The sequence below is a fragment of the Odocoileus virginianus genome, chromosome 29 (genome assembly GCF_023699985.2).
Source record: "Odocoileus virginianus isolate 20LAN1187 ecotype Illinois chromosome 29, Ovbor_1.2, whole genome shotgun sequence".
Lineage (NCBI taxonomy): Eukaryota > Metazoa > Chordata > Mammalia > Artiodactyla > Cervidae > Odocoileus > Odocoileus virginianus.
Genome location: NC_069702.1, coordinates 42273751 through 42294250, shown reverse-complemented (window position 1 = coordinate 42294250; position 20500 = coordinate 42273751). Strand labels below are relative to the sequence as shown.

The following is a 20500-nucleotide window of genomic DNA, read 5'->3' as shown; positions in this document are numbered from 1 at the left end:
AGAACACAAAGCAAGCAGTGCCAAAGATAGGAAGGAAACAGCGAGACTGACGGGATGAAATGAGCTGGCAGACTTCAGGTGTCTGCACAAGCCCAGAGACAAAGCTCAACCATTTTCCTACATGCAGCACTGCTACAGCACAAAAAGGATGATGATAGCAAATGGAAACAGGGGAGTTTCCTCTTGTGACCAGAGCATGACTGGGGCTAGATGAGCTCACCTAAAAGAAATCCAAGATGGTCTGCTATTGATTTCAGTTCAGCTTCAGGACCCCTGCTACAACTTTCATCAGACATGACCAGTTCATGGAGCTCTAAGGTGGAAACAAGTAGATGGTGTCAAAATCTCTCTTGGCTGGCATATTGTTGCATGGGGAATTTAGTTTAAAAGAATCATGCCGGGGAACTAGATTTCCCCTGATACAACTAAGTTCATGTGCTGCAACTAAAAATTCTACATGCTGCAACTAAGACTCAGCACAGCTAAATAAATAAATGAACATTAAAAAAAAAAAAAGAGCTGTAACTTAAAAAAAGGAAAAAATAAATTCACAGAAAAAAAAGTTCTAAAATTGTATTTATTTCAAATGTTAGGACCAGCTTATATAGTTAAGGTTTGAGCTCAAAATAACATCACTTTCTTATCCCCTTAGCAGTCTAAGTGTAAGCCTGTAATTATGATCCAGGTTCTCTTTCCTCCTTCCATGCTTAATTCCAAAGATCAGGCCTTTCTCCATTATAGTGAGTTAGTTCAATTAAACAACCTGCTTGTGAAAGAGCATGTGTGTGTGTGTGTGTGTGTGTGTGTGTGTGTGTGTGTGTAAGTTGCTTCAGTCATGTACAACTTTTTGCAATCCCATGGGCTGCCAGGCTCCTCTGTCCATGGGATTTTCCAGGCAAGAATACTGTAGTGGGTTGCCAATTCCTCATCCAGGGGATCTTCCCAATCCAGGGATCAAATATGCACTGGCAGGTGGGTTCTTTACCACTACCATCAACTGGGATGCTGCATTACATTAAACTTCTGCAAGTATGAAAAAGAAAGATAAGAAACACATACCTATACATATATTGAAAATATTAAACTAGAGCTATAGAACTGGAATGACAGGTAAATGTACTAGAATGAGGCATATTTAGATTTAAATTAAAATTTTGTTCTAATATAAATTTACATGGCATTTGGTATAAGACAAGTCCATTTTGGCCAATGCCTAGGGGAATTACTGAGACAACTGTTACACTGTGTGGCCATCTTACCTAAAATATGTCCTTGCAACAGAGATCAAGAGGGTAGTATTTTATCTCCACTAACCCAATGGCCAATTCCTAATTATCCAAAAGCAATATCCAGCAACTTTCCAAAAATAATATATGTTGCTAACAAGTGATCTTGCATTTTATAAAGGGTTTCCCAGGTGGCACTAGTGGTAAAGAATTGGCCTGCCAATGCAGGAGATGCAAGAGACATGGGTTGGATCCCTGGGTGGGGAAGATCCCCTAGAGAAGGAAATGGCAACCCACTCCAGTATTGTTGCCTGGAAAATCCCATGGACAGAGGAGCTCGGTGGGCTACAGTCCATGGGGTCCCAAAGAGTCAGAGACAACTCAGTGACTGAGCCTGCATGCATGGTCTTGTGTCAGTTAGCTCCCTCTCATCATTCCCAAGTCCATTATCTTCATCTTCAGAATGGCCTTCTCCTCCTGGCCCACAGTTCACAAGGCCTATACGAAGACAATTTGTATCTATTCATTCTATCATCCATTCATTTAATAAATGCTCAGTAAGTACTTGGGCTTCCCAAGCGGCTCAGTGGTAAAGAATTTGCCTGCCAATGCAGGAGACACAAGAAACGCGGGTTTGATCCCTGGGTTGGGAAGAGATCCTGGAGTAGGAAATGGCAACTCACTTCAGTATTCTTGCCTGGAAAATTTCATGGATGGAGGAGTATGGTGGACTACAAGTCCATGGAGTTGCAAAGAGTCGGACACAACTGAACACACACAGGGTAGATACTCTTCAAAACACTCAAAACAGGGTAAAAACTCAATTCTAGCTGCCTACCACTGCTGCAACAAGTACAGAACATTTTGTGTTTCACAAAGTGTCTTCAAATTACTTCTTTTGCTCTATGAAATTTGTCACCAAACACTTTAACCTCTCAAAATGAGGCTAATCTCACCCACCCATCTCTAGGTTCACAGGGTTTTTTTCCCCCTAACTTCAGTACCATTTAATGAGGGTTACTGAGGCCCTGAATTTTCCCAAACGTAAAGAATAATAGTGATAGCTCTACACTGAAAGGCCTAATAGAAATTTCTTATCGATAAGTGGTTGCAAATGCAGGTGATGATGCCATTGTAAAATCACCATTTATAAATAATACAATGCACTTGAAAACTAAGTGCATCTCTGAATAGCATCAATGACGCAAACTGACATAGAGAAATAAATGACCAGTGAGTTATGCTAATAAGTGCTTTATAAATACCTACTTACATCGTATTAAACTTGGGTAGAAAATGGGGTTTGGGGAAGCTACACTTACAAGTATCTCTCTCTGTCTCGTTCCTGAATATCAGGCTTGTCCTTACAAGGCAGGCATTTGGTTTTAAACTCCATGTGTCAGAGCAATGGCCAAATTTCCTTAGATGGACCTGACAATCAAGCAAATGATAATACTAAACACTTGATTAAAAGCAAGAAGAACATTTTGAACATGTAGCAACATTTTCTAAAAATAGATGATTCCTAGAAGCTTAAGGTCACAGAAACTAGCCAATCTGATCACAGGACCACAGCCTTGTCTAACTCAATGAAACTAAGCCACACCGTGTGGGGCCACCCAAGACAGTCGGGTCATGGTGGGGAGGTCTGACAGAAGCTACAGCTGAAACTCCAGGACTTTGGCCACCTCATGGGAAGAGTTGACTCGTTGGAAAAGACCCTGATGCTGGGAGGGATTGGGGGCAGGATGAGAAGGGGACGACAGAGGATGAGATGGCTGGATGGCATCACCGACTTGATGGGCATGAGTTTGAGTAAACTCCGGGAGTTGGTGATGGACAGGGAGGCCTGGCGTGCTGCGATTCATGGGATCGCAAAGAGCCGGACACGACTGAGCAACTGAACTGAACTGAACTGAACTGAGAAGCTTAAGGCTAAAAAACAAAACTACTCAAATGATAGTGTGAATTTCTCAGATTTTAAATGTAGACATTAGCATTATATTTGCTAAAATTTTGTTTGGTTTAATATGAAAAAATAATTTGAACACATTTGATATGGGTGGCTGAATGATAGTGGTCATTTGAAACTTGTTTCTCTGAGGCTATAACTAGAGGTCAAGAAATTTAAGATCTAGTTTTGTTTTTCAGTACGGAATGAAGGTAACAAATGTTGAAAGCTATTAATTTTACAGATGATGAAAATATAATGAGAAAGAAAAATGAGAATACTCTTGTTTCCTTACGACTTCAAAGAATCCTATAGACATAACTTCATTCATCTAAGAAAACAATCCTGCTAATTACATTATATGTAATTATATTATTATATATAATAAGCTAATTTCATAGTTGCCTGTTTTATAGAAAGAGAATTCAGGCCTTGAAAGAAGAGTTGTGCAAAAGTGGAAAAACAAGAAAGAAGCCCCTAGATCTTCCAGCTCTTTGGCTCAGAGTAACCCTCCTTGTACACAGAGATGCATTTTCCTCTTGATCTAACTGATCCAGTGGATTGTGAGCCCCTCCGTGGTAGGAATGTATCTTCTTCATCTCCCTGGTTTCCATGTCACCTCTCACTCACCTCCATTCTCTTCCTATCTCTCCAGTCACTTTTCAGTCTTTAGTAGGTTTCTTTTCTAATATTTACCTCCTACATCTTGCAGCTATTGGTCCTTCCCTGGCCCTTTTTCCTTTTTGAAGCTATTCATTCTCCCTGGGTAAATTTTCTTTCCCAGGTCTTCAACTACCAACCATATGCAGATGGGTCTCAGCTTGAATTTCCAATACCAACTTCTCCTTACTCCCAAATCTATGTAACTACCAACCATATGCAAATGGGTCTCAGCTTGAATTTCCAATACCAACTTCTCCTTACTTCCAAGCCTATGTAACTACCAACCATATGCAGATGGGTATCAGCTTGAATTTCCAATAGCAACTTCTCCTAACTTCCAAGCCTATGTAACTACCAACCATATGCAATGGGTCTCAGCTTGAATTTCCAATTCCAACTTCTCCTAACTTCCAAGCCTATGTGTTCAACTGTCCAGTGACTATTTCCTGGAGTTCAGTATATTCAAAGCTGAGACCCTCATCTTCCCCTGAAGACATGCTCTTCATTTCTCCCAGTCACAATGGATGTCACACATTTACTCAGACACTGAAACTGGAGAACTAGGGATCATCCAAGATTGCCTTTCTCCGACAGCATGTGTGTGCTAAGTGACCCTATGAACTGCAGCCTGCTGGGCTCCTCTGTCCGTGGGATTCTCCAGGCAAGAATACTGGAGTGCTACCTGGGAAGCCTTTCTCCCACAGACCCTGCATCAAACAATCAAGTCCTGATCATCAGCTCTTGAAATCTTTCTCAGACTTACCTTTCCCTATCTGTTCCTATAGTTGCTGCCCCTTTTTCCCCCAGATTTTCATCATTTCTCTCCTAGATGAACACTATCCTCCTTTACTGGTCTCCCTGACTTCAGACCCAGCTCCTGCCCACCCTCACCATGTACCACAGTGCCTCCAAAGCAGCTCTAGATGTTAATTCTCTGCTAACTTTCAATGGATCTTCATCTAGGACAATATAACAGAGTCCTTCTCTGTCTAAACTTCCTTGTCTGATACCAACTTCATACTTTCACAAATCTTTCCTTCTTGTATTTGATGCTCTAAGAGTATCAAACTCCTTGTATCTCCTCAAATATGCTAGACCTTCCTGCCTTTGCGTGTTCTTTTCTCTCTGCCCCATCCCGATGTGTAGCTGGCAATGCCCAGACGCCCTTCGTGTCCTGGTTCAAGCATTCCCTCCTCTGTGAAAGGCTTCCCTGACTCTCTAAGGCAGATTTTATCCTTCCTTCTACAATTAAGAGGTGATAAGGTGGAGAAAAAGACAGTAACAAGTACCTGGAGATTGGGATAAGGACTCCATGCATAGAGGAAAAAAAACAGAGGAGCCTAGGGTGCAGATTCTTTGTGGGATTTGCCTCGGACCTACTGTACTTGTGCATGAATTGGATTCAGTTCTGGACCTGGGAAGGCTGTGACAAGAGGATAGAGATGTTTTCCCCTTCCCCCACTTCCTCACAGTAGTGATTAACATTATGGGAATTATCCTGACCTGCTTGGCAGCAGTTTTCTGTCTTGGATTATTTGGTGCTTTTCTAAGTAAGAAGAGAGCTGAATTGGACAAAAATAGAAGTAAACCCTGGGGCATGTGCCAACTCACCAAATTGCTTTCTGGCCTTGTGATGCAGAGGACTATGTAATTATGAGACTATCATACGCATATATGTTGGCTTGAAGAAATTAGACTTAGACACCCAATTGCCAACAGCAATGAGAAGAGACAGACTTGTTGGAACTGAGTGAATGGTGTGGTTTCCAAAGAAACTTGAAGGCTTGGGTTTTCTGATGAGGAGATACTGCTGAATTAAATCTAATTACCACAGGAAGTAGCCCCCACTTTTCAAAGCAAAGAGCTAGTAATGACTCTGGCAAGGTTATGAAGGTGTGTCCCAAGATTTCCTAAAAAGATTGACTGCCAGAGCAGCCCATCGTTCTCTTATTTCACTAGGTCTTCTCAAATGCGGTGAAGAAGATCTATTTCTCTCCAAATTCACCTCAATTGTGCTTCTGTCCTAGTTACTGAACAAGTGATGGACCCCTTGCTATAGCTTAGAAACAATGCTACAGTCACTGATTGTAACTTCGGTGTTTTTGGAAACTTAGCACCTCTTTGCTCTTCACCCTTCTTGCCAGTGGCTCTGTCAATTTCTCAACCTAACTGGGATCATGGCATCCAGTCCCATCACTTCATGGCAAATAGATGGAGAAAAAGTGGGAACAGTGGCAGATTTTATTATCTTGGATTCCAAAATCACTGCAGTCATGTAATTCAAAGACACCTGCTCCTTGGAAGAGAAGCTATGAAAAACCTATACAGTGTATTAAAAAGCAGAGATGTGTGTTGTATGAAAGGAGAGAAGGTTAGCACTCCTCTTGACAAGGATGGAAGAGGCTCTTGGGCCTGACAACATGCATATGATTAAGGCATTGCCTACCTACTTTGTGGCATCTAACCAAAATTTTTTGTGCTTTCCAAAGTAGGGGGATGTATTTTAAAGGATGATTTATCTTGTGAAAAATAAACATTAAATTTGAAAAATAAATAATTTTTTAAAAAGCAAAGACATCACTTTGCCAACAAAGGCCTGTATAGTCAAAGCTATGGTTTTTCCAATATTCATGTATGGATGTGAGAGCTGGACCATAAAGAAGGCTGAATAACAAAGAAATGATGCTGGAGAAGACTCTTTAGAGTCCTTTGGACAGCAAGATCAAACCAGTCAATCCTAAAGGAAATCAGTCTTGAATATTCATTGGAAGGACTGATGCTGAAGCTAAAGCTCCAATACGTTGACCACCTGATACCAAGAGCCAACTCATTGGAAAAAATCCTGATGCTGGGAAAGATTGAGGGCAGCAGGAGAAGGGGATGACAGAGGACGAGATGGCTGGATGGCATCATCGACTCAATGGACATGAGTTTGAGCAAATTGTGGGAGATGATTAAGGACAGGGAAGCCTGGTGTGCTACAGTCCATGGGGTCGAAAAGAGTCAGACATGACTTAGAAACTGAACAACAAAGTATGTTTTTGCCAAGAGCCAAGGAAATGCTTGTTGACCCTACAACAAGAAAACAAGGCAGTCACTAGTTCATCTCAGTATAGGGTTGGTGGTGGTTTAGTTGCTAAGCTGTGTTTGACTCTTGTGACACCATGGACTGTGGCCTGCCAGGCTCCTCTGTTCATGGGATTTCCCAGGCAAGAATACCAGAGTATTCTTAGGTTGCCATTTCCTTCTGCACAGTATAGCATTAGCAGGACCTTAGTGCTAGAGCTTGAAATGCAGTGAGTACGTAGACACCCAGAGACTTCTCTTGCAGGTTTCACAGGGGGAGAAAAAATGGGGGGTGAAATGTCCCTTCTCTGTGCTCAAGAGATAATTGCAGGTACAAGAATAAATAGGTGTGTAAGAACAAATTCACACTAATGTCTAGACAGAAAAAAGTATCGGAAAGAAATCAAGAGAAATATGCCTTGCTGGGATTAGCATCTTAGAACCAGGATAATGAAACATCAGTAATTGTTCCCAAAGATCACTGTATTAGTCAAAGTTCTCCAGAGACAGAACAAATAAAATAGAGGTAGACAGAGTCAGAGCCAGAGATAGAGGCAGAGGTACAGGTAGGTTCATGGAGATTTCTTGTGAGGAATGTGGTTATGAAGTCTAAAAATTCTGAGAAGATTTGCTGTCTATAAGCTGGAGACCCAGGAAAGCTAGCGGTATAATTTAGTGATAGTCCCCAAAACACCGGTTATAATCAATGACTGTTAATTTGTTTCTAGGCTACAGCAAGGGGTACATCACTTGTTCAATAACTGGGACTGAAACTCAGCTGAGATGAACTTGGAGAGAGTTTCTCTTGTTATTTATTTTTTAGTTTAGCACTTTGAAGTGTTTCCTTCTTCGCTTGGGTTTATGTGGTGAATACAAAATATTCATCAAAAATTTGTTATCTTTAAATTTGGACTTATTTGACTTTCATTGCAAAATAACACTGGGGATATTTTTCAAGTGATGGCAAGGAAGAAAAGGATGTGAAGGAAACCGTCCTCCCCCTAACTTGTAGTTCATATTCACAAGGTGTCTATCCCTACCCATTTCCTACACTTCCCTTGTTTTTACAGTGATCCCAAGATGTGGTGGCCATGTTCCCTCTAGGGCGACAGCACATTTATAGGGAATCTCCCTTGTGGTTGCGTTGTATTATCACAGCTCCTAAGGCGGTAGATGCAGACCAGATGGAGCTGAGCCAGCTTCCTCTCTCCAACCTTCCTGTTTCCTTGCTCGGTCCCTGCATTGGGGCCCCCAGAGAGCAGGCAATCTCTGCCACAGGGGACAGAGGTAGCCGATGTCTACCCACAGCCATTTCCCCTGCTTCCCCACTGATGAACATTTGTTTCACTGCAACGTCAGTATGTTCAGTTCAGTAAGGGTGGTGGCTTACTTTTCCCAGCCTCTCAGGTTTTCAGGAGCAGGTGGTCCTGGCTGAGGAGGTGGGAGCAGAAGTTATTGATCAGGATATCTGCAAAGCTCCTCAAAAGGGGGAAACAGGGACTTCCCAGGTGGTCCGATAGCTAAGAATCTGCGCTCCCAGCGCAGGGGGCCCGGGTTAGATCCCCCGATCAGGGGACTAGATCCCACACGCGGCAACTAAAAAAGATTCCGCATGCTGGAACTAAGACCCAGTTCAACCAAAGGAATAAATAAATAAATAAGGGGGAAGAAGCTTAACTGGGTCCCCTTTCTTGCTCAAGTATTTTAAGCACAAACAGACAACACTCCCTCTAGTACCAGGAGGTATGTATATTCAACAGCACTTACCCATCACATGAGAGGGAAAGCCTGCAGGGGGCAGGCAGTTCGGGCTGAGTGGCTGGTGCGAATGGAGGGAAGCAAATTTTACAAAAGAGGAGGGGTCTGTACAGTCTGCCGATGCGAAGGCGTTCTGAGATCAGTGCTCATTCACCTCACCTCTGCACCTGATGTCTCGAAGAAAAGAGACTGGGGGTGGGGAGGGGAGGGGAGAAGAGAAAGATAAAGGAAAGCAGTGCAGAGAGTGATTGTCAATAATCCTATGAAACTGCAGGATGATACACGGATAAAATTCATTTGGCATCAACAGACCCAGGAATCCAGGACAGCTCTCCTAGGCTCAAATCTTCCCCGTCTTGCCGGAGTCTGACTTCACCCGGGGAGCTCTCGGATGTCCGGCAGTCAGGCAGCCAGCGCGCTGAGGGTGACTCGGGGGAATTCTGTGCCTGCGGTACCTCGCCCTGCAGATGTGAACAAGAACCCCACGGCGCTCCTGCCGGAAGCACACGGGCTGCTGGCCAGCCTTGACGTCTTAAATCCAAACCCTGGACTCCCTGTCCAGATCCTCTGTCCTGGGCTTGGGCCCCCACCCAGCCTCGGGGCCTGGGTCGGTCTTTACACAGCTGTCCCTTTTAAGATTCTGCAGACCTAACTTCCTGTTTAGGTTCCGTTCTCCCGGAAAACAGACGGTTGGCTGCCTTCTTCCTCTAAGCAGAGGTGAATAAAATTAGATGTTAGGTAAAACTTCGTGGTAAAAGAGAGATTTGACAGAAGAGCCTTGAAATAGAAGCCTCAGGAGGAGCCTGGCAGGCTGCCACGTTGGTAGCCCCAGAGGAGCCTCTGACATTCGCGTCCATGTGGACCACTGTTCTTGATTCTCAGGGGCTCTGTGGCCTGTTTAAACCCAAAGGATGAGGCAGAGATGGTGATGGCTAGGTTTGGGGCCTGGAACTCACGAAGGCCTGGGAGCTTCGGCTGTCTGTGCTCTGGGGCAGGCTGCTGCTGAGGAGGAAGGCGGATTCCCCTGAGGCCATCAGGCTGGGAGGCAGGCCCACGGCAGGTTTCAGAGAGCTTTGTCCCCGAACACTAGTTAACCAAAACAAGGGGCTAAGACAGCCACTGTATTTAGGGTTTAAACACAGACTTTGGAAATCCTTCTACAGAAAATATAAAGGAAAGATTTAGGAGGAATGGTAGTATTTCTTCACTCAAGGGAAAGAGTGGTCTTTCGACAAATGGTCTTCCAAGCTTAAGAGAGTGTGTGCTTCTGCAGAGCTTTGTGTGAATATGTGTTAGGCCAACTGCATGCCCCCTTCTCTCCTTCACCTCCTCTAAAGACGCTGCTGCCTGTCCCCTGGATTCGCCCAATGCTGCTCCCACTCCTGTGCGTCACTGTGCTGTACCAGCACCTGCATAGACTCCTCCCATCACTCAGCTCAGTTCAGCTCAGTTCAGTTCAGTCGCTTAGTCACGTCCAGCTCTTTGTGACCCCATGGACTGCAGCACGCCAGGCCTCCCTGTCCATCACCAACTCCCGGAGTTTACCCAAACTCATGACCGTTGAGTCAGTGACACCATCCAACCATCTCATCCTCTGTCGACCCCTTCTCCTCCTGCCCTCAATCTTTCCCAGCATCAGGGTCTTTTCAAGAGTCAGTTCTTTGCATCAGGTGGCCAAAGTATTGGCGTTTCAGCTTCAGCATCAGTCCTTCAAATGAATATTCAGGACTGATTTCCTTTAGGATGGACTGGTTGGATCTCCTTGCAGTCCAAGGGACTCTCAAGAGTCTTCTTCAACACCACTGATGTGATTCAAAGTCCCACCAGCTCTTGTGAACCACCATGAAGTAGGGCCACTTTATAACTGTTTCCTTTCCTCTGAACTCCATTCCCATAGCAACTCTAAAATGGAAAATGGATGGGCTGTTAACCATTTTGTACCATCATTTCTCTTATCTTGAACTGACATGTAACTATATTTTGATTTAACTTTATACTGGTTTATTTCTTGTTCCTTAAATCAGATTTCAGCTTATCAATGACAGGAACATGTCCATCTCCCCTCAATAGAAAGTCAGTAAATATCTGTTGATTTCTACTATGGTTTTTAGCTATCCCCAATCCAAGGGATGCAATAGTTGCATTTTCTTTTACTTGCTTTCTTTTCTTTTTGGTATGAAACTTGAAATAGTGCTTTTGCAACATGCCGGTTTTAATTTGTTTTTGAAATTGAGATATAATTGACATATAACATTGTGTTTTTTATTGAAGTATAGTTGATTTACAATGTTGTATTAGTTGGTAGTATACAGCAAAGTGATTCAGCTATATATATGTATATAAACATATGTACATATATTAAAAATACATATGTGTATGTATATCAATTCAGTTCAGTCACTTAGTCGTGTCCGACTCTTTACGACCCCATGAGTCGCAGTACACCAGGCCTCGCTGTCCATCACCAACTCCTGGAGTCCACCCAAACCCATGTCCTTTGAGTTGGTGATGCCATCCAGCCATCTCATCCTCTGTTGTCCCCTTCTCCTCCTGTCCCCAATCCTTCCCAGCATTAGGGTCTTTTTCAATGAGTCAACTCTTCGCATTAGGTGGCCAAAGTATTGGAGTTTCAGCTTCAGCATCAGTCCTTCCAATGAACACCCAGGACTGATCTCCTTTAGGATGGACTCGCTGGATCTTCTTGCAGTCCAAGGGGCTCTCAAGAATCTTCTCCAACACCATAGTTCAAAAGCATCAATTCTTTGGCACTCAGCTTTCTTCACAGTCCAACTCTCACATCCATACATGACCACTGGAAAAACCATATCCTGACTAGACGAACCTTTGTTGGCAAAGTAATGTCTCTGCTTTTAAATATGCTATCTAGGTTGGTCATATCTTTCCTTCCAAGGAGTAAGCGTCTTTTAATTTCATGGCTGCAGTCACCATCTGCAGTGATTTTGGAGCCCAAAGAAATAAAGTCTGACACTGTTTCCACTGTTTCCCCATCTATTTGCCATGAAGTGATGGGACCAGATGCCATGATCTTAGTTTTCTGAATGTTGAACTTTAAGCCAACTTTTTCACTCTCCTCCTTCACTTTCATCAAGAGGCTTTTTAGTTCCTCTTCACTTTCTGTCATAAGGGTGGTGTCATCTGCATATCTGAGGTTATTGATATTTCTCCCGGCAATCTTGATTCCAGCTTGTGCTTCTTCCAGCCCCAGCGTTTCTCATGATGTACTCTGCATACAAGTTAAATAAGCAGGATGGCATACATATGTGTAGATGCATATGTATATATATATTCTTTCTCATAATTTTCATAATTTTTTGATACTGAATGTAGTTCTCTATGCTATACAGTAGGACCTTGTTATCTATTTTGTGTATAGCATTGAGTTGGCCAAAACATTAGTTCAGGTTTTTCCATAATATCTCTGAATGTTTTGGCCAACCCAATAGTTTGTATCTGCTAATCCCATACTGCTAATTTATCCCTCCTCCGCTCTCTTTCCCCTTTGGTAACCACAAGTTTGTTTTCTCTGTGAATCTGCCTCTGTATCATAACTAAGTTCATCCTTACCATATTTTAGATTACACGTAGAAGTGATATCACATGGTATTGGTCTTCCTCTGTCTGGCTTACTTCCCTTAGTATGATGATTTCTAGGCCTATCAATGTTGCTGCAAATGACATTATTTCATTCTTTTTTATGGCTGAGTAATATTCCATTGTAACATTATAGTAGTTTTCTATTTTCTTTTTAAAATTTCCAGTTCCTATTAAAATGGTTGTAATGAGGATTCCCTGGTGGCTCAAGAATCCACCTGCTAATGCAGGAGATGCAGGTTTGATCCCTGACCTGGGAAGATCCCACATGCATCAGAGCAACTAGGCCCATGTGCCACAGTTGGTGAGTCAGTACTCTAGAACCCTCGAGCTGCAACAAAAGCACTGCAACAAGAAGCCGTGTACTGCAGTGAAGAGCAGCCCCCACTCGCTGCAACTGGAGAAAAAGCCCACATAGCAACAGAGACCCAGCACAGCCAAAAATAAATTTTAAAATAAAAATTATATTTAAAATATGGTTGCAATGATTTTAACCCCTTGCCTGAGACTGAGGGGGTTCCTGGGAAGTGAGACCTTCACCATTAAAACTGGCAAGGTCTCTTGCATACCAGGATGAGTTGTCTACCCTCCTTCTACAAGTTACTGCCGTATCTAACTCACTTGGTGCCCCACCCAAGTTTCAACTGCAGAAACTGCAGAACAGGTGCCTAATCCTATTTTCACATAAACTGCCTCTGCACACTATAAAATCCAAGCAAGTGGTCTCCTAAATGAGTTTCACTATCATTTACATTTGATAGGAAGGCTTTTTTGAAAACTACTTGTGTTAATTATATGTTAGCATAATGGTGGTTGTTTTCATAGCAGCAGTTATAAAAAGGAAGATTAAAAACGTGCTGGATTTTCTCCAGCATGGTTCTAGAGAGGGAAGTGATATGGCGAGCACATGCAGTCCAGAGCCCAAAGAGTTTACTCTAGTCCATTTGGCAGCAAAGAAAGTCCAGTACTTGGCTCATACCTTCATTATAGCATTTATTACATCACATTGTATTCATTTCTTAACATGTCACTCTTTATGCCCTAGTACTAAGAGCTTCTTAAGACACAGACAGGTGTAATTATGACAATGTTTATAAAAAAAATATATACCAGATAGGGTTCGCTGCTTTTTACAAATGTTAACTCATTTAACCCTCATATCTCTCATCAGATAGATGCCATTTTTATTCTCATTTTATGGATGAGGATGCTGAGGCACAAAGGAGTTAAGTAACTTGCTAAGCTAGTAAGTGACAGAGTTGGGATTTGAATCCAGGCAGTCTGGCTCCACAATGTGCTTCAACCGTGACACAAGTCTGTCTAGCTGTTATTTATTGTTGTATCCGTAGCACCTAGACCCGCCCCTGACCTAAGACTCAATGAATATGTATTGGAGAATGAATAAATGAACAACTATCATATGTAAGACAATCATACATCCAGGATATTATTGAAGAGTTCTAATTTTAAACATTCTGCCATATTTTCAAAACATGGACCACGCATCAGACGATATATCTGGATTTAGGGGTCAGAAATTGCGGCACAGTTTCCATAATATTATGAATTCCATTTATTCTAAGTTCAAACAGATATTCTTAGTCCAAAAAATTATGATGCCAGGATTGAGGTGCCCTGGATAACAAGTTTCAAATACCAGATATTGGAAAAATATCAAGTGTTCTTTATTCTTATTTACTGTGATCACATTTGAAGTTGAAATAGTAATGAAAATATCCGTTCTATATGATTTTGTAAGGATTTGGGTCAAACAAAGAATTTGAGAGAAGATGTAAGAAGGCATCTTCTTAGATCTGTTATTATTAGATGTAAAAACCCTTGGAAAATCTTAGAAGGGTTGCCTGGCCAGGAATGTACTTTGTTAAGAAAGGGGCTGCTATCTCATGTTTCATTCTGGTCTCCAGAATATTTTCGAAAAGGACTACCAGGTCCAGAAAATTATCTACAGCAATGATTCTTAATTATGCTCCCTAACCAGCAGAACCTCCAAATAACTTGCTAGAAACACAAATTCTAGACCCCACCCTAGACCTACAGAATCAGAAATTCTGGGGTGGGGTGCAGCAACCTGTTTTAACAACAAGCCTTCCAGGTGATTCTGATGCCAGCTAGAGTTTAAGAATTACAGATCTATAGTAACTAAATTTGGTTTGTTTTTAACTTAATTCTTTAAAAAGCAAAGATGATTTGAGAATAAGTGAATCAGTCTTTGTGGTGAACTAAACACAAAATTGTTGAGTTAGAAATGTAAACAAACATATATATTCACACTTGTTATATGTGACAGTGTGACCCAAGTTTAAAAAGTCCACGAAGGGCTGAGAGGTGTGTTCATCTCATGTTTAATCAGATCTGCAGCAAAAGCCTTCCATCTGTCTCAGTGGGTCCTATTATTTCATAGCATCCCACCAAGGGGAAAAGGTTTCCTAAGACTGAACTGGTGGCTCCTAGTGCGGTTCTTTCTTTTCTTTCCTTTATACCATGGCCCCCTCTTCCCAGGCGCAGATTTTGTCCCTGAAGGAGATGGAAGCCAAGGTGGTTAAGGCCAGCCACCCCTAGAACACTGCTTCCTGGGGACAGTCTCAAGGCCCAATTATCAGTCCAGCTGGCTCTATAGAAGGTCTTACTGTCTCTCTTCTCAGCCTGTTCTTCTAGGCTCACAGTCCATACATCCAATTTCTACACGTCTGAACTGCAGCTGTACTGGATTCCACCTCTTTCTCACAGGGTTTCTGGATCCCACGTAAAATGAGGGGTGTGTTTGGATGTCCATGTTCATCTGTATCCCCAAGCGTGGCAAAATAGTTTAAACGCTCTCAGAAACTTCTACATAATTCTGCCTTGGTCCAGTATGCACCCCCCAACGCCCCCATCTTTGCTGTCAATGTAGTCTATACTTTTTGAATGTACACTTCAGTGGATACATCATTCTTTTTTGGAAGGAACAATGCAAGACTTCTATGCTGGCCACTGAACATTTGGTCTCAGGTCAAATGTCAGGCCGAGAACAGAACTGAATGGACCTTCACAGCCTTCACTCCTGTTGCTATTATTTATTATAAGCTTCCTTCATTTCCAAGGTGCTTTCTGCGATGTGCCAGCTGTAGCTGCTACTCTCTTAAAAGGACTTCTCTCTGTATTATTTTTGCTCTGTTTTTATATGACAGGGGTCACAGGGACTGACTTTTGGTAGGAAGAAAACAAATTCAAGTTGTTCAAGCAACACCACAACACCTAGAACATCTCCCCCAGTGTGCAGGAGACATTGACTTCATTGTTTTTTTCTGGGTGACACTATCAAACTCCCCTTGGGAGTGAGTAGCTGCTCAACATTTTCCATTTAACAATTTCAGGCCCACTATGTGTGGGCTTCACTTGGCTTAGGAACAGAAGAATATCTGTGTGCAAGGTTTGATGAATGAGCTGTTGGGAGATGGATGGTTACCCATTTAGGAAGGTCTGACAATATCCTACTGTTGTAGAGTAAATGTTTCCCAAAGTTTTATTTTGTAGATCAGCCACCCCAATGTCTTATTTCTCCTACTAAAATAGTATTGAGCAAAGAGCCTGGGGTGAAGTTGTGATGTAGAATAAGCTTGACCTTATCAGCTCCTCTCACGCCCATATAAACCAGTTTTCCTGCTTCTAGAACCTACCAAGCAGATATTGTATTATCAACCCACTCGATTTACACTGCTAGAACAAGGATGCCAAACAGGTTTCAGTTCATGTGCCAACTTCGATGAGCCTGGAGAGGCTGCCAGGTGCAGTGTGTTGAGGGTTTAATGCCAGACTCCCCAAGAAAGCACGCACGTCTGCCACAGACTGGGAATGTGCCAGATTTGCCTAGAATTGGCCATCCCTGCATTAAGAATGTAATATATTACCTTTCAATGGGATATTTGCACATTAAAAGAAGAATGCGAAAGAGGGCAGTTTATTATGACCAACAATATGTGGATGTTTGGGCATTTTGTTGAAGGCCAGTGGGATATGCATTTTGGGGAATCCTTAGAAAGAGAGCAGAAGAAAGTGAAAGGGAGATCTGTTGCAAAAGAGAATCAGTTTGAAAAGGTGCAGAGAAGTCACTAATCCTAGCCTTGCAAGCCACCATTTTATAGACCTATAATTAACTCTAATATTTTGGTTAAGTGTATAAAATGTATACAAGGTGTTTTGATTTGCTTTGCTGCTAATATGGTTTCTATTTAACAGCAAAAACTTTCCAAGATTTACATTACTCCCTTTGGTCTATTGCTTGTTTTAGCCTCTGTGACATGAGCCAAAGAGCCTGAGAAGGTGGTTTAGGGAAGGCACAGACTGTACCATACGTCGTTTTCCTACTGGATCAAGCACAGCCTTGGGGCTCAACAAACAATAAACTTCTCAAGTGCTGCCACCCACTCTGCTGTTGTTGATTAGTTTGTAAGTTGTGTACGACTCTTTTGCAACCCCATCGACTGTAGCCCACCAGGCTCCTCTGTCCATGGCAATTCCCAGGCAAGAATACTGGAGTGGACTGCTATTTCCTTCTCCAAGGGATCTTCCTAACCCAGGAATAGAACTCAGGTCTCCTGCACAGCACGTGGATTCTTTACTGTTGAGCCACCAGAGGAGCCCCTATTTAGAGATCAACTTTTTTCACAAACAGGGTCTAAATAAGAAGCTCATTCATCAGCACTGAAAATATCAAGTGCTTTTTGAGCCTTTGTTTTTTATGTTCAAAAATGGAAAACAATAGCCACCAAATCCACACAGAAATATGAAGCAAAAGTGGTCTGGTGATAGCATTTTCTTAACAGAATGAGCTATTTTCAGAGCACAATGATTAAAAAAAAAGAATCCCAAATTTAGAGTCAAAAGATGTGCTGTGCCCTTTAGCTGACCATGACATTTAACCTGTTTCAGATTTTCTCCTAAACCATAAGCATAGAAACATAACAACCTCTAAGTTTCAATCAAATCATTCCTGGTTGACAATCAAAAGAGAAGACATCATGAATTGACCCCTGATTTCCTATAATCACATGCTATTTCCTGTCACAAAAATTATAAAACTGATAGAAAAATAGGAAAAAAAACCTCCAAACATATGTGCATTGATTAAGTATGTAAAACCACACAATTGTAAAAACTATGTAGCAAATGCTTATTTTGTGACATTCTGCATGGCTTAGACTTGTTGCAGTTTATCAAAATACATAGTTTAGGAGACAAGTTTTCCTAATAAATCAACCCTATGCAAACAAAGGATTTCTTCACTCCTCGAAAGACTAACACACCACATTGTAAGTTAGGGTAATCTGTCTCACAAATATTCATTGCCAGTTTCATATGCATGGGTGCCCATGAAAGTCTTTGAGTGGCAAATGCCTCTACAGAATTGCCCTGCCCTTCCCTTCCTCTTCAGAAAGGAATTCATTCCTGAGCTTCATAAACCAGATTCTGACACTTCCATTCTGCCCACATCACACCCTTTACCTGCAGCTTGGTCTCTAGGGTAAACACGATGCGATGAGCTTGGCATTTGGGCCCCGGACTTACTTTGTTTTCTTGGTAATAACTTTGGTCAGTATGATGGAGTCTATATCTCCAGTGATAAAGTTCACTGAAGCGGGGAGTGAAAAGTCAAATCATTTCAAACTGATGTGTGAAAAACATACCTGAACGTGTTTTATAAAGTATGAAAGACTTTGGAAACTGTAGATAGCCAAGCTGTTATTGGATATTATGGATTTTTCTGACTTAATAAATATACTCACTAGGGCAGAAGTTTTAGTCAAGATAAAAGACATTGAACCAGATGGGGACAGGGAGGCAGAAAACCTAGAGGAGAAAGGTTGGTGGCTTCTTCATAAACCTGCCCACCACAGAAAAGCAGTCTTCTCTGAGGCCTGTCGGGTCAGAACTTTTTGCTCAAGTCAGATAAGCTTGAAGCCTCCTCCTCTGGAAGCTTTTCAAATTCCAGCTTTTCCAGCCACAGTCTGAGAGCATTTGCCTAACTCCTATTTGGAGGGTAAAATTGTTTTTATTTGTCATCATTTCACCTAGGTCCTTGACTCCACATTAGCTCCAACTGGACCATTCATTGTTAGTCACAGAAATAGTGTCGTCAAAGAATTAAAGCACTGTTGTAAAGCAATTATCCTCCAATCAAAAATAAATTTTAAAAATTAAAAGTATGAGTCTTTGAAAGCGGTTTGGAAGTCAAATATGACCCTCAGGCCAGTGGCAAGGCTCTAGAGAGACGTCACTTAGCTGTTTCAGGCTGAGCGGCAGGATCTGCCGGAAGTGGCGGTTCCCAGGAGGCCACTGCCCCCTTGTGTCTCCGAGCTGGCCAGGAATTGTTCCATGACGGAGAGCATTTGGCAAAGTCTGCAAAAGATTATTGGTGGGCTATTTCTGGCTCTTAATTTGTTGGTTCAATTAAGGTTTCCTTTCTGCTCATGGTTTCTTAAACTATAACATTACTTTTAAAAAAGTCAATTTTTAAAAGGCATATTTTATCATAGTTATCAAAGTAGTATATATTCCTTGAAGATAAATGTGTACAATTGTTTAATTTTGTTAACCTTTTGATGTATCTCTTCCTTGTTTTTTTAAATCCTTCTCCATTTCAGGAAAACTAATTTTGCTTGGGGACAGAAAAAAAAAGCCACACAACCATTGAATCTAATTTTATCATAAATGTTTGGTAAACACGATCTCTTCTCCACAATAAGAAAAGAGACTTTGGAATATGCTAGAGTACTAAGACACACAATTTCCCTTTTTTTCTTACAAAATTTAAAAATTAAACTTGGGGACTTCCCTGGTGGTCCAGTGGCTAAGATTCCATGCTTTCAATGCAGGAGCCCCAAGTTTGATCCGTGGTTAGGGAACTAGATCCCACATGCTGCAACTAAGATCCAGTGTAGCCAAATAAATAAATTTTTTTAAAATTTAAGATGTAAAGTGTAGTACTTTAGGTCATAAAACCTCATACATTTTGCCTGTAATTTCAATTCTACGGATTAAGAATACTGTGAAAGTGAAAAGTGAAAGTTGTTCAGTCTGATTCTACGTGACCCCATGGACTGGAGCCCGCCAAGCTCCACTGTCCATGGGACTTCCCAGGCAAGAATACTGGATTGGGTAGTCATTCCTTTCTCCAGAGGATCTTCCCAACCCAGGGATCAAACCCAGGTCTCCATCTCGCAGGCAGATTCTTTACCATCTGAGCCACCAGGGAAGCCCTAAGAATTATGTAGTGAATGCAACTATTAGACCCATTAAACTGAATATTATCTCATTTTCAAGACAGAGAAATAAAACTTCTTGCTCTAAAGATGGACTGTGGGAGCTATGGTAATTTGGCAGTCTAAATGATCCAATCATCGGCAAATGCATCAGGTGTGATTTCAGATGTGTTTTTACATGGGGTTGGTCACATTTCTATATGTCATAGAGAGAGATGCTGCTTCTCCCCAATTATGAAGACTGAAGAAACAAAGGCATTATGGGAAGAGCTGAGAATGGTCATCTGTGCCTCCAATCACCTTTCCTTCTATATCTTGTTTGCTGTCTGTGCCATCTAGATGTATATACCTCACAACATAAACATGGGCGGCAGTGTCAGAGACAGTCTGGGCAAGATCTAGAATGAGTTGGGAGGAAGTTGACTGTATCTTTAGCTGCTTTATCTGATCCTTTATTTTCTAAAGAGTTCTCAGTCTTTTGGGACTTCCCTGCTGGTCCACAGGTTAAGAATCTTCCTGGCAATGTAGGGGACATAGGTTTGATTCTTGGTCCAGGAAAATTCCACGCGCCACAGGGCAGCTGGGCCCACATGCCACAGCTACTGAAGCCCACATGCCTAGAGAAGCCACCACGAAAAAAAAAAAAGAATTCTCAAACTTTCTGACCTGTAGATCACTTCAATTCTATAGGAAAAGTGCCCCACAGTCCATCTACTTCTTGTATATTACTTAAAATTGCATATGAATTGATTATCACTTTCAACATACAAAAATAAAACTTCCTAAAAACAAACAAAAACTTCCTTCTGTAAAGTCAGCCTATGTGAATTATGCAATTTGTTCATTTAAACAATCCATTTATTGGAGATTGCAAATGGCTATTATTATGCATACATATTAATAATGCTGTATAAAAAACAATTTTAATAAAAAGTCTATTGAATATCACGCTATTAATTATAGCA

The 20500-nt window shown here is 41.7% G+C and overlaps 1 non-coding gene across 1 annotated transcript; it reads left to right on the top strand.

Annotated features, from left to right (window-relative positions):
* The first annotated feature begins 6189 nt into the window (after window positions 1–6189).
* On the top strand, window positions 6190–6316 carry LOC139032104 (U6atac minor spliceosomal RNA). The gene has a single exon (XR_011484649.1). It is a non-coding gene; the product is annotated as a U6atac minor spliceosomal RNA (small nuclear RNA).
* Window positions 6317–20500: the final 14184 nt, after the last annotated feature.